Source organism: Micrasema longulum, unplaced genomic scaffold, assembly GCF_059751315.1.
Source record: "Micrasema longulum isolate JH-2025_06_02 unplaced genomic scaffold, ASM5975131v1 h1tg001506l, whole genome shotgun sequence".
Classification (NCBI taxonomy): Eukaryota; Metazoa; Arthropoda; class Insecta; order Trichoptera; family Brachycentridae; genus Micrasema; species Micrasema longulum.
Genome location: NW_028278690.1, coordinates 188,735 through 209,194, shown reverse-complemented (window position 1 = coordinate 209,194; position 20,460 = coordinate 188,735).

Below are 20,460 nucleotides of genomic sequence, written 5' to 3'. Positions count from 1 at the left end.
GGTTTTACAGTTTTAAAACCATAACATAAAAAAGTAGTCCTTAAAATGTGAAGTCATGCAATTAAACAGCTTTTACCTCCATAAAAATACGAGAGATATATATTTAATTTTATGCCGGGACAAGCAGGATACATTTAATCCCGAAATTCACGGATAAATGTCTCACTCAAGCTGTCGCCCTTTTCCTGTTTATAAATTTAAATAAAAATATTTTGTATTTTGTAGCGTGATGTGTGTATTTTAGAAGGAAGTATTTTTCGATAAATTCTCGAGTATTCTTAAACCTTTGTAGACATTAATAAAGGTTTCAAAATCAAACAGAACTTGACAGATGGGGTGGGTATAAAGCTTTTGGTTTCCATTAATTGTGTATTGATGACAAACAGGGAGAGCTATTAAATATTAACAAATCTAGTTCTAATTATTAAATACCCTGGCCTATTCAGAGACAACACTAATTTGGTGATAAACTCAGTTCTATTGGTATTTTTTGCTGTTCAATATCGAAATTTAAAAAATGACTTATATTAATGATAAAATTTGTTGCGTCATTAAGCCATATCGTGTTCGAGTCTGATTATTGTTTTTGCGGTTTTATCTATACCATTCAATTAAAATTTCTATTTTTGTATAATATTAATAATTAAAGCATTAACTTTAAAGTCAAATATTTAATAAATTCAAAAAAAAAATTTGTATGTTACCACTTACCGACTTTTGTATTTCTACCGGTTTCGAGACGTAACTGTCTCTTTGTCACGACACCAATTAAACCAACAGGCAGAACCCAATATACACCTTCACCCTAGTTGCTGCACAAAAACATAAAACCAACATGCCATGCATTTTATTATGCAACCCTTATATGCACTGATTAGGTTACTAAAATATTTTATGTTGTGGAAGAGGTGTCTTCACAATTTCAATTTCTCTGAATCCGCACATCAAATTATAAATTTGAATCACAAATAATTGAAAATATTGCCTATGAATATTTTATATATTTTTTTTAATCTCTCATTTGTTGCATGTGTAATGACTACACAGCACTGTAACGAATGAATCAACGTTCGCGTATTGTCAAACCTTGTTTTATTGTTGACATTGTATCGTATTTACTGCATTTTGTGGTTACCTACCGTACTGTATGGGACTCGTCGCACATTATTTATTCAGTGTGTATCAGTTCAATTTTAAAATTAAATGCTAATTTTTCATATTATGGTTTTGATATTTAACAAACTTCTAAAAATTACAAGTTATAAAATTTCTTTATTTAAATTTTAACAAAAGGGTTTCGAACTTTTTACCAAGGTCTTTCTTGTACCATTTTTAATATATTTATAAGTTTTAAACAATTATTTTTTTATACTTGCGCACCCACACACACGCACCCTCTACCTCATTCATTTACGTATACACACATTCACATACACATGAATACAAACGTCACACACGTACAATTACGTAAATTATTTTCTGATATATTATGTGTCATTAGATTAACAGTGGATTTTTTAAATTGGCTTAAGTATTGTTAATTTTTTTCTACTTATTTTGTTTATGTCATAGCTGTAAAAATACTAAATAAAATAAACTAAAATAAAATAAAGTAACGCTCGGATGTTTTTGGGACAGTGAGGATAAGGTTGAAAAAGTCCTAGAAACCAAGATTCATAATAAAAATATAAAAAAACAGTGGTTTGATTTCATAAGAAATACTAACGTTTTAAAATTTGTTTAATGGTAAGACGTTGCACCTAACTCAGACATGTTGTCATTTTAGTTCATTTTTGTCCAACAGACCGTTTAAAAAAATGAATTGAGTGTACAGGAGCCCTGTGAAAGCCTTTATTTATTAAATTCAAATTTAAATGTATTTTTAAATAAATATTTAAGGGGTGTTTTAACGTATTGAGTGTTGAATTGTGGTCATTATTTAAGTCTATTTCGTAAAATAACTTTAATACCCTATTTCTGAAGTTTTTTTTTGGTCTGTTCGACAAAAACGAACTGAAGCGACGATGTTTTGTGGATGCCTTTGAAAAACCTCAACTGCCTCATTTTCACACCTGTGGGCTCCCGTCGTTCTGAAAGGCCGTTGATGAGAATCTTTCGACCGTACTCAGCAAAGCTTAGAGACGCCGGATTGACATGAGAGGTAGCAGGAGTGCTGACTGGCAAAACGACCGCTGCTGATGTAGTACTCTTAAAAAGAAGAAGATTAATAACCGAAAATCGTATTGTGATTTTAAAGGAACTAATACTTAACTTGAATAAAATTGATGAAATTAATAACCTTTAAATAAGCAGTGTTACAAGCATGATAATAGGACTTGTCTTTTGGTGACTTATACGAAGGGCGTCAAAGTCATGAAATTTAAAAATATTTGTTTTTTTTTAAAATATGTTATTAATATAATTTTACATTTTAACAGTTTAAAAATTTCAATTTTTATATGTTTACTAAAACTAAAACCCTACCATTCACTTTTTTTATCCTTTTTTTTTATTATTTAAATTTATTATTTATTGTAAGGTGATTAGTCTAATGCTTTAGATGTCAGTCCAGGGACAGTGAAATTTTTTAGTGTAAAACCACAATAAAACGTTAAAATATGGCAACCTTCCCAGGAATCGAACCCGGGATTTCAAGCATGGCAAGCGAAGACATCAACCACTACAGTACGAGGCGGATTTTTTTCCATCTAATTTCATTTTTCTGGATTTTCTTCTGAGCCGCCATCAAATAGGAAACACTTGCTCGGGATTATTTTCGTTTACACCGACTCTTACAAAACACAAATCATATTACATGTAATTATTTCATTAAAATTTATATAACATTTGTTTTGAAGCTTTACACGCTGAGATATTTATTACTGAGAGTAAATATCTCTATGCCCCTTTTACGGGTCTTTTTCTTGCCAGGAAAATTTACTTCAAACAAAACAAAAAAACGTTCTCGTCTTTGTGTGATGTCACGTGACCTCAGGGCGCGGTCAGGAGTGGGAGATTAATTAAGTAATTAATTAATTGTTCCCCTTAACAAATCCACTCCTACTATTAAGCGACCACAACAACATGGTTTGCGATTCGGACACCGAATAAAGATAAAATTTACGACTGTCCGTTACGCGTTTCTTTCGGGACATTAAACAAAGGGATAAATTGGTTCTTCATATCTTTTTAAATACCTGTCGATCGTAATATAAGCCCTACTGGCCTTAATAAAATTCACGTATTCAAAGATTTGTATTCAGATATATTCATCATATTTAAAAGTGGAAACCACGAGCAGATTCGTCTGGTTCTTTAAAATTACCAAGAGTACATTTTCAGTTTCACGTTATTTGAGAAACCCCATAAATCAGTCAATGTACATTTTTTAGAAATCACAGAAACACAGTTTTTTTTTAATTTATGAAATTTTTATCTCATTTAGATGAAAATGGGTTAAAATAGCGTATTTGATTTTTCAACTTTAGTAAAAAAAAAATTTTATTTATTTACTTATTTATTATTATAACTAACGGCCGTAGCCAATTCGTACCAAATTCAAGTTAAATACAATGTTATATTATTATATTAATAAATCTGCGCATATAGTTTTATTCCACTTTTATTTATAAATTTTTACTGGTGACCGGGTTTCGTCGTGACCGACATCGTCAGACTGGTGGGTGACTAAACAAATTTCTTTGTTATATACAAGTGCAAGCAGGGGTTGTTAATTATGATTTTATATAAATATGGAAATGAAAGAGTTTAAATTAAAATCATTCAAGTATAAGGTAATAACAATTAAATGAATATAAGTTTGGTTTAAATGTATAAAATAAAAACTGGTGTAAATTACATGATTTTCTAATGAAAATGTATTCAAATAATATTATTTAAATTCAATTAAAACTATAACAGGGGGCGCTGGTTGTTAGTTCCATGTTAACATAATAAAGAAAAAACATAGATAATTTTGATGGTTAAACTTTATTTATTTACTAAAAGAAAACAACAGCCGTTGTTACAAAAAAAGGGTATTCAAAAACTAAACTATAGGCCAATTATAGTTTTATACATATAATTATATACATATTTATATACGTATTTTATGCATGAAAGTGCTGGATATGAGACAACTGTACCTAAAAGAAGCAATTACACACTTCTGGTCAAACAATAAAGAGAGGTCTCAGCAGAATGTCCGTACGGGGTTTTTTAGAGCATGAATTATGTCATACCTAAAACCCGTACGACTTTTGCTCAATGATGTCTCTCATTTATCGCACCGAGAGTGTTCAATATTTTGGAAGAACTTATTAAGCTCACGAGGACAAAAAATATTTTCAAGAAAGGAGTCAAGAACTGGATTTTCTTTAGTGAGAGGGATTTGAGTAGGAAACTTCTCGATGATTTTCATAATGCTTGAGTTTACTGTTTACCATATTGATGTGCCATATATATGTTTTTTTAAATATTTTTTTATGTTTCTGATCCTATATTTGTGGTGATATACTCATGTGTCTGTGTCATATTATTGCTAGTCCCATCTCAACACAGGACTTTTAATCCCATGGAATTGGGACTTATTTTCTCAAAAAATGTACAATAACCTTGTGTTTGTGAATAAAAAAAAAATTAAATAAAATGCCAAAAAATAAGGAAAAAGAAACATAATTTTGTTATTATTAACATTTATATTTGATAACACATTGGTTTCTTAACGGAATGAAGTGCGTTTTAAGTCAAAGTCACATCCACTCAATACCTGACTTATGTGGTATCTCAAATAACCAATTAAATTTTTACTGAGTTCCTGGGAGAACTGTTATAGTTAGACTAGTATTAATTACGTGCTATAGAATGAATGACCAGAATCTTATGCGGATTGCGAAGGTTAAAGATCTAGGCATCGCTTTTGTGAGTTCCCTGACATTTCATGATCAGATCGAAACAGTTTGTAGTAGATCATTGAAGATGTTAGGATTCGTCTTGCATACTGCTAGGGTTTTTGGTAGTACACGAGTACTGAGAATTCTTTATAACTCATTGGTGCGAAGTAGACTCGAGAGTGGCTCGATGATTTGGGGACCGTGTGAGTTGAAGTACTCTCTTATGGTGGAGAGGGTTCAGAAGAAATTTCTTCGGTTTCTCTACATGAGGGAGTGCGGATATTATTCATGGCTTTATCCCACTGAGTTTCTCCAGGGTATGCTTGGTTACAGCAGTTTGCAGACTAGAAGGAATGTGTATTTAACAACGCACTTCTTTCGATTGTTGCGCGGTATTATTGACAACCCTGAAATTATGCGGAGCATTAGCTTTTATGTTCCTGATAATTACCTTAGACAGCATCAACATAGACTGTTTCACATTCCAATATACAGGACCAACCTGCCAATGGTTATGCCTGTTAGAAGGGCTATCTCTATGTTGAACAATATCACTTTGGATATTGAAATATTTCACGTCTCTGAGTTTTTCGTTACAAGATTCTCTTACTTTTGTAACATATTATTCTTTGGATATTATGTATGCTAATGTGTTTTTTTTTATATATACCTAATTTGACCTAATTATTTCTATATGTATGAATTAAGATATTTTATTTTGTAATGTACATATATATGAATAAATAAATGATAAATGATAAAAAATTAAAATGTAGAAACGTGTTTTCAAACGTTTTCTTAGTACCTGAGTTTAATAATTCTAAAGATTCTTACCAAAATTTATAAATGTTTTAGCCCATTTTTGTTTCCGAGAGGGAGTAAATTTGTTTGTATGAGTGTGTAATGGTGTGTGGGTATATAAAATAAATTTTAAATGGATAAAATAAATAAATTATATTATAAAATAAATAACAACAGTTTTATTTTTTATTTTATTTTGAAAGAAATAACCCGCGTAGCCTTTAACACCCACACCAATTGAGAAAAAATGTTTCTTAGATTTTCCTCTTACTACTTTCGGGTATCGAACCCACGACGCCAATATTGAAATTGGCCGTGTAACCAACTGCATTGCGGCGCTTGAGCATGGTGCAAAAATGAATATTATTCTTACGGCAAAACAATCACTTGCCGTACTTAATTTTGTAATCTAAGTATCATTCTTCATATAAATATAAAAACTCAACCCAAATGGTGAATGTTACACAGTATGAAAGGTGACCACATTAGTTAGTTAACCAATTACGCCATTTTGCGATACGGGTAGGCAGATAGAATGGACTGCTACGCACGTCTATCTTGACATACATTTTTAGTTTCTTGTCAAACATGCCCTTCGGTTTTGCCTGCTTTTGACATGCCCAAACTTAAGATTTTGGATATTCAATTAAAATCTTTAACTTAGGTTAATATTTAATTTAATAACAAAGGGATATTGAGTATGAATATTATTCAAAATCCCTTTGTCCAAAAGAGGTATTAGTTTGTATTTGTTTAAGTTGTCTTCGTGTTGGGGATCTAGTGATTAAATTATTTGCATGTGGGGGTTATGTCTTTTATTTTCTCTTTGCCTTTTATATAACTAAAATGTAACTTCGAATAAAGGTACTCGTAAATAATAGGAGGTTTTATTTAGAAACATTGTGCTGTTTTTGTCAAGGAAAAATTTGCTTGAGAACCTTGGGGACTGAATATTAACAACGCATTATTAGAAGATATATGTGTTTTGAAAATTAGGATCTCAACGTAAGTACTGTCGGCGTCCACGTTTATGACGTGCGCGGTAAGAGGTGATGGCGAAGTGGAACTCCCCGCTCCCGCGTCTAACACCCAAAGGGCCCTTGCCATAAGTGCTGTTCTGTTCATGCCGTTCTAATGTGCGTGATCGATATTTCGATTTCTAGTCAAATATAAATGTATTTTTATCCAAAAAAAAAAAAAAAAGCGGTTATTTATAAAATGAACAAAATAATCTTCCTTTTAACAGGTTTCCTGAGTAAGGAGAACTCTTAAATTATATTTGTAAAATAAATACTTCATGTACAATGTGGCGTGAAAGTTGTCACCCGATGTTCTTTGGCTGTGATTTTTTATATGAATTAAAATTTTTGGTTTTGCTTTTGAATTTTGTTTATTTGATTTCTTTTTTTTTTTCAATAAGTCAATAAAATGGTATCGGCCAAGTGACCGCCGCCAGAACTGATGACCACGTGGGCCCGATTTATGACATTTTCCATCACTCTATCCAGAACTTCTTGCAATAGGTTCTCGCATTCTTGACGGATATTCTATTTAATTGCTTCAAAAGTCTAAGGCTTGTTGACATAAACTCGTGATTTTCAGAAACGCCACAAAAGAAGTCTGTAATTGTTAAATTGGATGATCTTGCCGGGCAGTGCAAATCACCAAAACGAGAGAGGTGACCTGGAAATGCAGACCTCGGAATATTAGCTGTGGCTCGTGCATATGCAATGTTAGCGTAAACACCACCCCATTTAGTAATTTTGAGCAAGTGTAATGGCTTTTTTGGGATAAACGTGGATTTTTAATGCCCCAAAAGCGATAATTCTGCTTATTCACATATCTACAAAGATGGAAATGGGTATCGTCACTCGTGATGATTTACGATAAAAAGTTGACTTCCTCGTGGTCGAGATTCGGGATGGCTTGAGCGTAGGTTACACGTGATTTGCGGTCAACGACTAGCAGTTGATGCACTATTTGCACTATCTTCAAATCTTTCACCAAAGTTTTCTGTAAAGACCGCAGATTGATGCTCAATTGCGAGGCACGTCGTTTGGCCGATACTCCGGGGTCCTCTGCGCTGTCTTCAGCCACAGCCGCGATATTCTCAGCAGAACGGCTATTTCGGGGATGATCACATCCGGCAGCATCTTACACAACATCAGCAACTACAACACAACATCAATATACTTAAAGATAAATATTTTTCTACAATGAAATGAACAAAAGACATATAAAGTGCATTCAGATATACAGCAAATTTAAGAAAGAAGCGAAATCTTATATATATATAATTATTTTTTGTGTCGCACTGATTGAAAACACCATTCATTTTATTATTTTTAATTTATAAGTTACAGTAAAAACATTAATAATCAAATAACTGTAAAGCATCACTCCCCACTATGTACACAAGAATCGCTGTTTTTTTTAACGTAATGGAAAACGTTATTGTAAATACATGACTGCATTAAATTTATAATAAAAAATGTGTTTAGTAGCAATATTTTATACCCATATATTTTTTATCTCAATAAACCAAAAAAATATATTTGGCGTCTTTTCTCTATTAGCGGGTAGTAAATTATTTCTCTGAGGTCACAAAACTGCTACATTCCTTTTGTCTGTGCGTCGTGAACGTAGACTCCAACAGTGGGTATGTGAAATAAAACGCGTGCTCTGAATGTTTTATCATTCAACCCTCCTTTCATTCAATCCCCATTTTTCTTGAAAAGTGTTGACTTTTCAAGGTCTTGACAAAATAGAACAAACATATTTTAGGGGACGATTTTTCCTTGAAAAGTTTATAGTCCATAGCAGTGGTTTCCAACCTTTATGTTACTATGCCTGCGTCTCCTCGAAAAAAAAATCCGCGCCTCCCTACATTGAAAAAAAAAAGTTTTAATAATATTGACACGTTTTAAATAATAAAAAACCTGATTGCAACAAAAAAACGGTAAATTACAATCAACATGCTATAATGCTTATGTTATAACGTAAACGTTCATATATATTTATTTTAAAGGATGGCAAATAATCTAAAAATTTTAATCGAGCGTTGTTTTTGTTTATTGGTACAGAGTTTATTCAATCTTGGAAGCAATGTGGAGAGGGCCTCTCGTATCTCATTTTCGACTACTAACCTGGCTCGATATTTGGTTTTCATTGCAGCCAGTGCTGATTAAAAAAAAATACAAAGACTCATACTCTCTGTTAAGATTGATGCAAAATTAAATTTAAGTTTCATGTTCAAAAAATTGTTTTAGTGAGCTAATTTCAATTCATTTATTTTTGGGCGCCTCCTTTGTCAATAGTCCGCGCCTCCCCTTGGAGGCGCGCCTCCCTGGTTGGAATTCGCTTGTTAATAATATCACTGTGATAAGAAATAATCAGTGGTGGAATAATAACAACCCAATTTAAATAAACATAAATTGAACTTATTATGCAGAAAGCAGCCAGCCATACAAAAGTGAAACTGAGATAATTGCACTTTTGTAAAAAGAGTAAATAATCAAATCCACTACACAGTTGGACTGTTTTTGACTTGAAAAAATGATAAACAATGAATAAACATAGGTTTTTAAAAAAAATATTACAATCAAGAATTAAAGTGTGTATTTGACCAGTTTTAATGATTTTTTAAGTACCATAAGACTTTTCTAGCGCTGTAGGTGTTTTTTGAAAATAGAGAAATAACGTTTTTGTGATCAACACCATTTTCAAAACGTGATTAATACAGTTTTTTGTATGAAAGTGCTTAGGCTATTTTTAACTGAACATAGAATTGACCTTATTACACGCGATAACATCAATATTTTATTTGTTCAAAATTGTTGACTGGCTGGTTTCTGCTTTAATACGGTCAATTAATGCCCTTAACGCTTTGCTCCCTAATGGCTCGAATTTGTCCTGGTGTAAAATAACACAATTTTATTAATTCGTCAATTGTTGTTTGCATAATGTAACGCGTTGTTTAACACGTAATGCAAGCTGTAAATATAAGGTAAAAGTTAATGAAGAGAAAGCATATACCTGGTGTAAAATAACACAATTTTATTAATTCGTCAATTGTTGTTTGCATAATTTAACGCGTTGTTTAACACGTAATGCAAGCTGTAAATATAAGGTAAAAGTTAATGAAGAGAAAGCATATACCTACTAAACTGCATATATGTGTAGAAAAATAGGTATATGTTGTCTGCTAAAACCGTATTCAGCAAGCGAATTGCCAATTCATGGGTGAATTCTGACTTGCAATCGTGTGGTTTCTGGGTGCATAAAATAATGCACGAGATCACGCTCTAGTATAATTATTGGGAACATACAAAGTTACCCTTTTCAGCATACTTGGATTATATTATATACTATAATCCAAGTTTGCTGAAATATATGTATTTAGAAATCAGCCTATGAAAATTTTTCCCAAAACAAATTTGACGACGAGATTCGAGATCATAATCCGGCACCCATGCTAGAAATAATGATGGACACAAGAATGAATAATTATTATTTTAATTAAGATATAAGTATCGCAAAAATCTATTTTGAACCATCCCTATTTCAAAAATGTGGTTCAATTTAGAGCTGCTAAAATTATTGTATTGTTTTTATTTTATATAGTTTTACAAGTAAAATTTGAACATTTAGTTATACCTTAACTAATAAACAAAATAAACATGTAAATTTATTTTTATAAAATAAATAAATAAATAAAATCCAGACGCTTTCCGATGACAATCTACCCATATGGATGATTGCTTCTAACAAAAGTCATCGCCATCCCACGAAACGATTCTATAAACCCAGCATTCCTTATCTCTTTTGGCAACTCATTAAACATCATAAGTCCTTTTTGATACAGATTGTTTTGAGTTGCCTGGATTCTTATTTTAGGGAGTCTGAAACCCTCACCTCCCCTCGTAGGATAGCGACAAATTTCGTCATTTTGCTGAACATCACAAAACAGGTATTCGGGCAATAATTTATTTTTAATTTAAATATTAACTCTTAAGTATTTCAAATTACCTTTTACTTTACCGAAAGAAAATTTTCGTGTTTCTGCTACATCTCAATATTGCATTCATTTCTCTATTTTGAGCTTTCTGCATGACATTATATTGATTTTCAGTGCTTAGAAAGAGATCACTTAAACAATAATTGAAATGCGGCAAAACGATTACTTTAAAAATTAGATGACTTGTACTTAAACTGTAATTTTTTATTATTTTTTTTATATTATGGAACAGTATTCTAGTACGCTGTACTATATGTATCTTTTATATGATAATGCATTTGATATAACTAATCACTATTTGTACATATTTAAATGGTTTGTATTAATTTCGGCCATTTCGAAGTAATTAGTTCAAAAACATAACTCTAGGGATTCAGTTTTGTGTAAATATACCATCCGTTTGGTTTCATAAAATTACTACTTGTATATAAACTTCAATATTTTTATTATGATTATAGGTTAGGTTTTTTTATTATAATGAAGGTTTTTCATATATTTTTGTAAATATATAAACATATTCTTGCTATTTTTTTTGAAATGTGCGTTTTCAATCTATAAATGATATAATTCAAAAATAAAAAGTTGAAAAACTTAACTAAATCAATATTTAGGCATCAATGGGCTAATTTTCTTTTACAAATGTGTAAAAAAGTTTTACAAAAATAATAAAAGAATAGCAGCGAATAAAATTGGACTCGAAGATTTGACTAAAGAAACATTTATATTCAAGGGCTGGGTTTTACTCCCCGGGGAGTAGTAATAAAGGTTTAAATTTAAGCGTAGGCAGAACGGCAAATGTTGCAGTGTGTAAAGCGGCCACTTAAACCAGCCTGTAAATGCTTATACGCCTATATTCCTTCTTTGAAATGTTTTTTCTGTCTGCTGCAATAAAATTCGTATAAACACTGTTTTAAAGAAATCTATATCATTAACCTTTATTTTGGCAAATCGAAAAATGGCGCATTTGGTTGTTGAACAGGCTTTAAAATTATGTTTTATATTAAGATCATTATTGAAATAATTCAAAATAGTGTTTAATGCTTTAAATAACTCAGCAAAACTAGTTGCGACTGAAAATAGGGATTGGGAAGGAATAAAACATTTTTTCCTTGAATAAGAAAAATTATCTTGTATGGATGGGTACGAATTATTTTGAGGTAAAATGGTAAAGATGGATTACAATTGAAGTTATTTATTGAGTAGATACACACGAGTTACATCCTTACAATTTTGTACACAAGAAGTTTACAATTGCGAACACTAGCGAAGAGCTGGTGGACGGGCGACACAAAATGGCAAAATGAAATGTATACATTCTTTCGCTGCACAACGTTTGATTACTTGTCCGAGCTGACGTTGCGTCGAGTTACGCGTTACGAGCCAGAACGTTGTTCGGCCCTGCCAACTGTACGGCTTGATGGTGATGACCTTCACAATCTAATAAATGTGTATATTTGGTAACATAAAAAAACAGTTTTCTAAAATTACTGTCTCGTACAAGTGTTTGCACTTAACTGAAAAGCACTTAGAAAATTTAGATCTTAATAACCTCCAGACAAGACTCCAGGAGAAAAAGTCCAGCCTGTCTAAAAACATTTGAACATTATTCTTATTATAATTCTTAGAGGTGGGGATCAGTGCTATCCAAGCTCATGACATCACTGCGACCTGTGAACATCTATTGAGACGGGTCCTTGTGAATAGTTCTCGCCCTCCAAGTTCAGGTCTATAAAGAGCCTGGATACTGTGTGGAAGGCGGGAATTTACATTTTCCTAAATCTCCCCCTCCAAGCCCAGATCCATAAAGTACCGGAGAGTTAGGTAGAATGCGAGCTCTTCAACATTCTCGGGTTTAATCAGAGGTCCTCCGTAGATGAGGATCATTTTATGATGTAAAACGTCACATTCACTTGGAATGCGTATAGATATTTCCTCATCTGCACTGCTGAACTTACATCTAGAAGTTTCGGAAAGGTTCATTCTAGCAACGTGTTTAATATGCCAACTTTTATTAGGTCAAAAACAAATTATTAGTTGGTTGGCATAGTGTTGACCAGATGTTTTTTTCTAGAACATAACACTCTGTTTCCTGGCCCATGACCTAAGCTCATTACAAGGAGCACATTTAGGCAACCCACAGCTTACCCACCACATACCGCACACCGCATCTGAGGACATAAGTCTCCTTGGCGGTGCCCACATACACGGAAAATTTGCTCGTTGTCAAACGAGAAAAGCTGCCCGAAGGAGCTCTCTGAAATCTGGTAGCCTTAGCATCTTTGTGCTGAAAGAAAGTAATCCAGAAGTACATAATATGTACTTCATTGGATTGAGAAGAGAGGGAAGTGAATTCTTCACTGACTGGGATTAAATTTATTAGACATGATCAATTCGCCGAAATGATTACAAAACTTTTTAAAAGCCTTGAAATTCTTTTTAGAAGCCACCAGATCTGTATATCCAACAGGACCTATAACAGGGCCACGGATAGTAGCGAGAAGCTCCATTCGGTAATCATAGAGAAGAGGAAAGGGACAAGACCACAGGATGTGTTCAGAAGATTGGTTAGGATATCCGCAGCAGCACGAAGGGGAGTCAACAATATTAAAAACAAATAATTTTTGATTAAATTTACCATGACCTGATAAAAACTGCGTAGTCCAGTGATCGGGGATAACCCAAGAAGATTCTAAGCGCTAACGGATTGAAGGAAAAAAAAGAAAGGTAACCCTCCCTGAAGAGGAAGATTCCCATCGCAATTGCCAAGCATTAAGAAGAGCATTTAAAGTCATTTTTCTAATATTTGATTGAGACATTCGTTCAGTTGGGAGTAGACGGACGCCACCAATAACAGAGGAACGCCTTCATTTTAGGTGGAAATTTGCAGATCGTCGCTGAACCTCCAGATTTATTTTATTTTATTTCATTTTATTTGGGATTTTTACAGCTATTACATAAACAAAATAATTAGAAAAATCTTAAAAATACTAAAGCCAATTAAAAAAATCCACTGTAAATATAATGACACATAATATATAAGAAAAGAAGTTTAGTAATTGTATTTGTGTGACGTTTGTATTCATGTGTATGTGAATGTGTGTATGCGTGAATGAATGAGGGAGAGGATACATGTGCGTGTGGGAATGAAAGAGGGAGAGGGTGCGTTTGTATGGGTACGTAAGTATGAAAATAATATATTTGCTTAAAACTTGTAAATTGTATTAAAAATGGTACAATAAAGAGCTTAGTAAAAAGTTAGAAACCTTTTTGTTAAAATTCAAATGACGAAATGATATAAATTGTTTTTTTTTTTTTTTTTTAAGTATGTTAAATTTCAAAACCGTATTCTGAAGAAAAAAAAAGCATTTTATTTTTTAAATTTAACTGATACACATCGAATGAATAATGTGGGACGAGTCCTATACAATGCAGTAGGTAATCACAAAATGCAGTAAATACGAAATAATGACAACAATAAAATAAGGATTGACAATACGCGAACGTTGATTCAAAACGAACACACAAATGCATATTATATGCACCTACATAATATATAAATAAGAATAACATATAAGTTTAATAGAAATGATTCGGATTATAAAAATCAGGTGTCACAAACAGTTGGCCCGCAGTACGGGGATACATAATTATATTAAAAGATCTTCTCACTATAAAACTTATATATGTTCAGGGATAGAGAGCAACGGAGATGAGGATGCGGACAAAGACAATTTATTACCTATGGCAGTTTTGATAAATTTAATATTTTTGGTAAATATATCTATTTCGTTAAATTTCCTGTTATACGTATCCATAATACGGTTAATCGTAGCGTTTTTTGACGAATTTGTTCTGCATTTAGGTATGTGGAAAAGTTGTGTATAACGCGTTTGTCTCTGTGGTACCTTAAGATGAATGCGGTTAACCAATTCGGGGGAATCTATTTTATCAGATATTATGTTGGTGAGTAACATTATATCAGCTGTGGTTCGTCTATCAGCGAGAGTTTGGATATTATGAAAAACGCACGCTTGGCGATAATCTGGAAAATTGAGATGTAATCTACGGTTTAAGTTTTTTATAAACATTTTTTGAATTCTTTCAATTTTGCAGGAATGAATTTTATAATAAGGAGACCAGACAGGTGAAGAAAATTCTAGTAAACTACGAACATAAGAAAAATATAATTTTTTAAGAGTATCGGTATTTTGAAACGGTTTGCCTGTGCGTAGTATAAATCCTAGTGTTCTAAAAGATTTTTCAGTAATACCATCGATGTGACGATTAAAAGTTAATTTTTCATCTAAGAGGATACCTAAATCACGGACTGTTTCGACAGATTTAATATTTGTATTATTTAATTTGTAATTAAAATCGATGGCACGGGTCTTTCTTTTGAATGTTATTTTTAGGCATTTTTCAGGGTTAAGCGATAGTTTATTATTTAAACAATAAACCGACAGTCTAGTGAGGTCCTCCTGCATTTTATGACAGTCATTAGTATTTTCAATATTTAAGTATACCTTCATGTCGTCTGCATACATAATGTATTTAGAGTTATTAAAACAATCGCCTATATCATGAACATATACATTGAATAAAAGGGGTCCTAAATGGCTACCTTGAGGGACACCAGATGGAAGCAAGGAAAAGTCAGAAGAGTGCCCGCCAACGACGACTGCCTGACTCCTTTGACTGATGTAAGAACCAAGCCAACATAAGAGATCTCTATTAATTCCGATTGCTATTAACTTTTTTAAGAGGATTGAATGATCAACACGATCAAACGCCTTTGAATAATCAGTGTAAATAACATCAGATTGTAATCCCTTGGCCATATGCTCAGCAATATCGGTTGTGAAGAGCGTTAAATTAGAAACTACTGATCGTTTCCGCATAAAACCGTGCTGTTCATTTGGGATGTGTAAAGCAACTTCAGATAAAAGGTGATTATAAACTAACATTTCAAATATTTTGCCAAACACTGGTAAGATTGAGACCGGTCGATAATTCTCAACTTTATTTTTGAGGCCACTTTTATGAATGGGAATGATAAGTGCTCTTTTCCAGTGACTCGGAAAGACTCCATCTTTTAATGAGCGATTGAATATAATTGTTAGAGGTTTGGCAAGTTGATTTGCACATTTGATTGCGAATAATGGAGGAATGTCATCGCTTCCAGCGCCTTTGCTAGAATCTAATTTAGTAAGAATTTTACGGACATCGTCGTAAGAAAAGTTAATTGAAGATGTAGCAACATTGCGTGTGCTTTGATGGAGTGGGGAGGTTATGCAGGCTTCATCGATCAAATTGCTTTGAGTATAGACCGAATTAAAATAATTAGAGAAGTGGTCGACTACTTCTTGGGCATTATTAGACACTTGGTTTTTATACTGCATATTCAAGGGAATGTTGTTAGAGTTACGTTTACTTTTAATAAAAGACCAAAAATATTTAGGATCGTTCACAATAGCTTTCTCACTTTCGAGTATGAATTTTTTAAAACATTATTTTTGTAATTTTTTTTGCCTGGCCCGAAGCAAAACAAATGTATCATAATCACGTGGATTATTGTATTTCTTCCATTTTTTATGATATTTGGATTTCTCCTTAATAATTTTTATGAGAGATGAGCTGTACCAGCGAGGATATGAGTTATTTTTCAGTGTTTTTAGAGGTACAAACGCACTGAGAACATTTTTTAACTCTAAATAAAATTTCCGTGTTGCAGAATTCACACAATCACAATTAGAAAATTTTGTTTCCCAATCAATAGTCGAAAGAAAGGAATTAATACATTCAAATTCCGCGCGCTTAAAATTAAACGCAACACGCTCCACTTCAGGTAGTGTCCGGGCGTTTAAAATATTCAATTCAACAAGAAGTGCTGGATGATGACTATCCTCTTTTACCAATGTAATATCACTACGTTGAACCCTTAATTCTACGTTACTAAGCATTAAATCAAGCAACCTGCCATTTAAGTTCACTGTACCGTTATACTGGTGCAAGTCAGAAAATGACATGCACTCACTCAAAATATAATCTGTGCTACCTATGATATGAGGTTTAAGAGGTAGCGAAACAGGATCTCGTTCCCAAGTCATGTGTGGTAGATTAAAATCTCCCATTATTAGGAATTGGTCGTCAGGATTGTCGATGGAGAGCTGGTCTACTAAATCACAGAAATTTTGTAACTGAGAGGTGTGATTGGGGCCACCAGGTATATATACACATGCTACGTGAAGTTGATTGTTATGGTTAAAGTTACCTGAAGGAATGGTGACCCAAGTGCAGTCAGCCTCGCACTGCCAGTTGATATTGTGCTGGGCGCGTAGTGTACGTCGTGCTGCAATAAAGACACCACCTCCGCGAGATCGGCCGGTACTGGATATATCACGGTCACATCGAAACAGATCATATCGATCGTCTATTATTTCGGGGCCAGCTATACCATCAGTAAGCCAGCTCTCCGTGACAGCAATTATATCAAAGTCGTTATTAAGTACACTTTGTGAAAATTTCAGTAGCTTTGTTCTTAAACCCCGCACATTTTGATAGTATACGCTTAACTCGCCGGTGATGGGTAACTCAATAGTTTAAATAAACAGAAGTCAGCATAAAATATAAAATGAGAAATTACAAGTATTATATAGGTGTCGCACATTAAACATTCCATGTATATCAATAATATACCAAGTGTAAGCATTAGAGTAACATAGGCAAAATATAGGATGGTAGACCACTGGTAAATATTAGAGGTATAAAAAAGAAAAGGTATTGAAGTGGTTCTACTAGGAAAAGAAAAAGTAAGAGAATCGAAATAAAATTTTTGCAAAAATAGGATTAAGCATATTATGTATGAGTATGCGTGTGTTTGTGTTAATGTATGTGTGAAGTATAGTATGTAAACAAATATTAAACTATTTTTTTTAAGTCGTTCTCCTCGCTGATTAGTATGGGTGGCGATTCTTCGTTGCGGCGCACGTATATACGGCAGTTTTTTGTCCATGTAAATTTATGTCCTTTTTCCTTAGCCAGTAGTTTAGTTTTTTGTAACAGAGTCTTATTACACGGAGTCAGATGTTCATTCACGTAAATTGATCGACTCGGTCCGTGGATCCCAATATCAGGTGTGCTAATACCTCTGCATTTACGCGCGCCAGAGATGATGTTGTCCCTCGTTTGTCGACATTTAAGTTTGGCTACTATGTTTTTCGGTCTGCTTTGATTAGCAACTTTAGGAGTTATTCTTGAGGAAAACTCAATATCCTGCCGGTCAATGTTTACTCCAGCCTTCTTTGCGACGGAAATAATAATTTCCGCAGTATTTTCTCCAGATTTTTCTGGAACCCCAACCACCTCAATATTTGAAACTCGTGCACGTTGCTCGCGGTCCTCATTAAAACGAAGCACGTTATTTAATTTTAATTTAAGTTCTGCGATTTCTGTCTCGTGCCTCTTAATTTGAGAATTGTTTTCTTCCATATTGTAAGATAAAGATGCAATGGTACTACACAGTTCTTCGCGGAACGCATTCATATCGTCTTTTATTGTGCTGAGAATTTTGAATTCATTTCTCATTAATTTTACCTCTTTAAGAAGCGCGACTAGCAAGTTTGAGTCCTCTTGGTTGGAGACCCCTGCCGGCGATGTACTGTTTACAGGTGATTGTAGGCAGGCAGTACATTTCAGCACTTTACGCCTGTCTGCAGTAAGGCGTTTAGAGGCCGTTGCAGGCAACCCGCCGCAGTTGTAATGGAATGCACCTTTGCATTCCGAACATGTAAATGAGTCACTGACACTCACCGGCTCGGGACATACGGTGCACTTTGTTGAAGCCATTATTTGTATTAACGACAGGCACAATAATAAAAGAGTTTGATTTTTGATAATTTAAGAAGATTTACACAGCGAAACACCGATTCTAAAATAGACAAGTCAATCTAAAATGCGTAATTTGTTAGTTTGTTATAAAATTAGAGTGAAATTTTGATTTTAAACTGGTAAAAACTTATTTAATTGTAGGAGAAGATTTCAAAGCGTGACACTTTGTTATAAGTATTGTTGTATGCGTCTAGGAGCGTCTAGGAGATCTAAAGGAAACAAGCCCGTTAGAACCGGGAGTGCATCCGTTGAGCATGTCCTATATGCTCTAGAAAGAGCCAGAAGAGGTTGCCTTTGTCCGCTTAAAATAATTTGCCTGAAATATTGCAACCCACAGTAGAGTTCAGAGCCCATAGGGGCCGTCTTAACTCCCATCCTTGCCAATACATTATCTGCCTCGTAACCGTCTATGTTTGAGTGTCCAGGTACCCAAATTATTGTCACACAATTTAGCGCCCGTAGGCACTTCAAGGTTAATAAGGTATTTATCTCGACAGAGCTCACTGCTTTTACAGCAGCCTTACTGTCTGAGAGAATATAAATTCTTTGGTCTAACCCGTGTACCCCAGCACCTACTTGTACATCCTTCTTAGAGCCATCGATTTACTCACAATGTCTCCTTCCCTGCAGGGTAGGGGCTAATCACTATCTTTATAATAAATATATACATTTGAACATACTCAAAATATTGTTGATTACACTAACCGGTATAAGACATATTTAAAAAAATAAATTGTGTTTGGGCGTCGCCTAGTAGGTGAAATGGTTTAACCGGATGAATCTTACACACATGTTAAATGATTCAACCCTTTTTTTTGTTCTAATATAAGTTTTTTATGAAGTGAGTAAATGAAATAAAAAATGAAAAACATTGTTATGTTGTTGCATTTGTGAAAATATCCTAAAGGATACATTGCCAAGAAATTAGTTTAATTACTTAGTTTATGGGTCCAAAGTTTTATAAAGATTAAAATTTTATTAGTCGTCATCATTATTATCATCCCCATTTTTACACTCAGTGGTGCATAAAGCACTGCGTTTGTTAACTAAATGCACTTTATCTCGATTATCTGTTATTTGATGGTTAGGTGATCAGTCCCACGTATGACAGGCCATGAGCCCTGTAAATGTCAAGCCTTCCATATGCCCTTCTCGAAAATCGTTCCTCTATTTGTTGCACCAAATAGCGATTGGAAAAACTCCATAGAGAGGAAATCCAGCCTGTCTGAAAACATTTGGAAAAACTCCATACATTGTTAAATCTACTAACTGGTAAAAAAAGAAGTATAAAAATTGGAAAATTGTTTTCGGGCGTTGCCTAGTAGGTGATTTGATTCAACCGGATGAATCTCACACACATGATAGAAGTTTTCACAAAAGTCAACAAATGGAAGAGTTGAGGAACTGTGGGTGTTTAAATATGGGCAGAATAGTGAATGTTACACAGTGTGTGAAGTAGCCACTTGTATCGGCCAATGACAGGTAATATGCCCTGTAAATAAATGCCTAGACTTCCATAGTCCCTTCTCAAAAATGTTTTCCTTCTGTGTTGCAACAAATTTAGATGATTCGATCCATTAAAAAATGTAGCCTTATTTTATTTATTATTTTTATTTATGATATTTACAAAATTATAATTTATACAAAGTTGCTTTGACTATCGAATTAGAGTTATATTTCTGAGAGTCAAAAAAATATATAAAAAAACAGTAATCAAAATATAGAAACAATTATATAGGCAGTGGACAAAGTGAAAAACATAGTTAAAACGTAGTAAAAACATCGTTAAAAATAAAGCAAAAACATTGCAAAAAATAAAGTAAAAACATTGTAATGAATGTAGTCAAAACATAGTGAGAAACA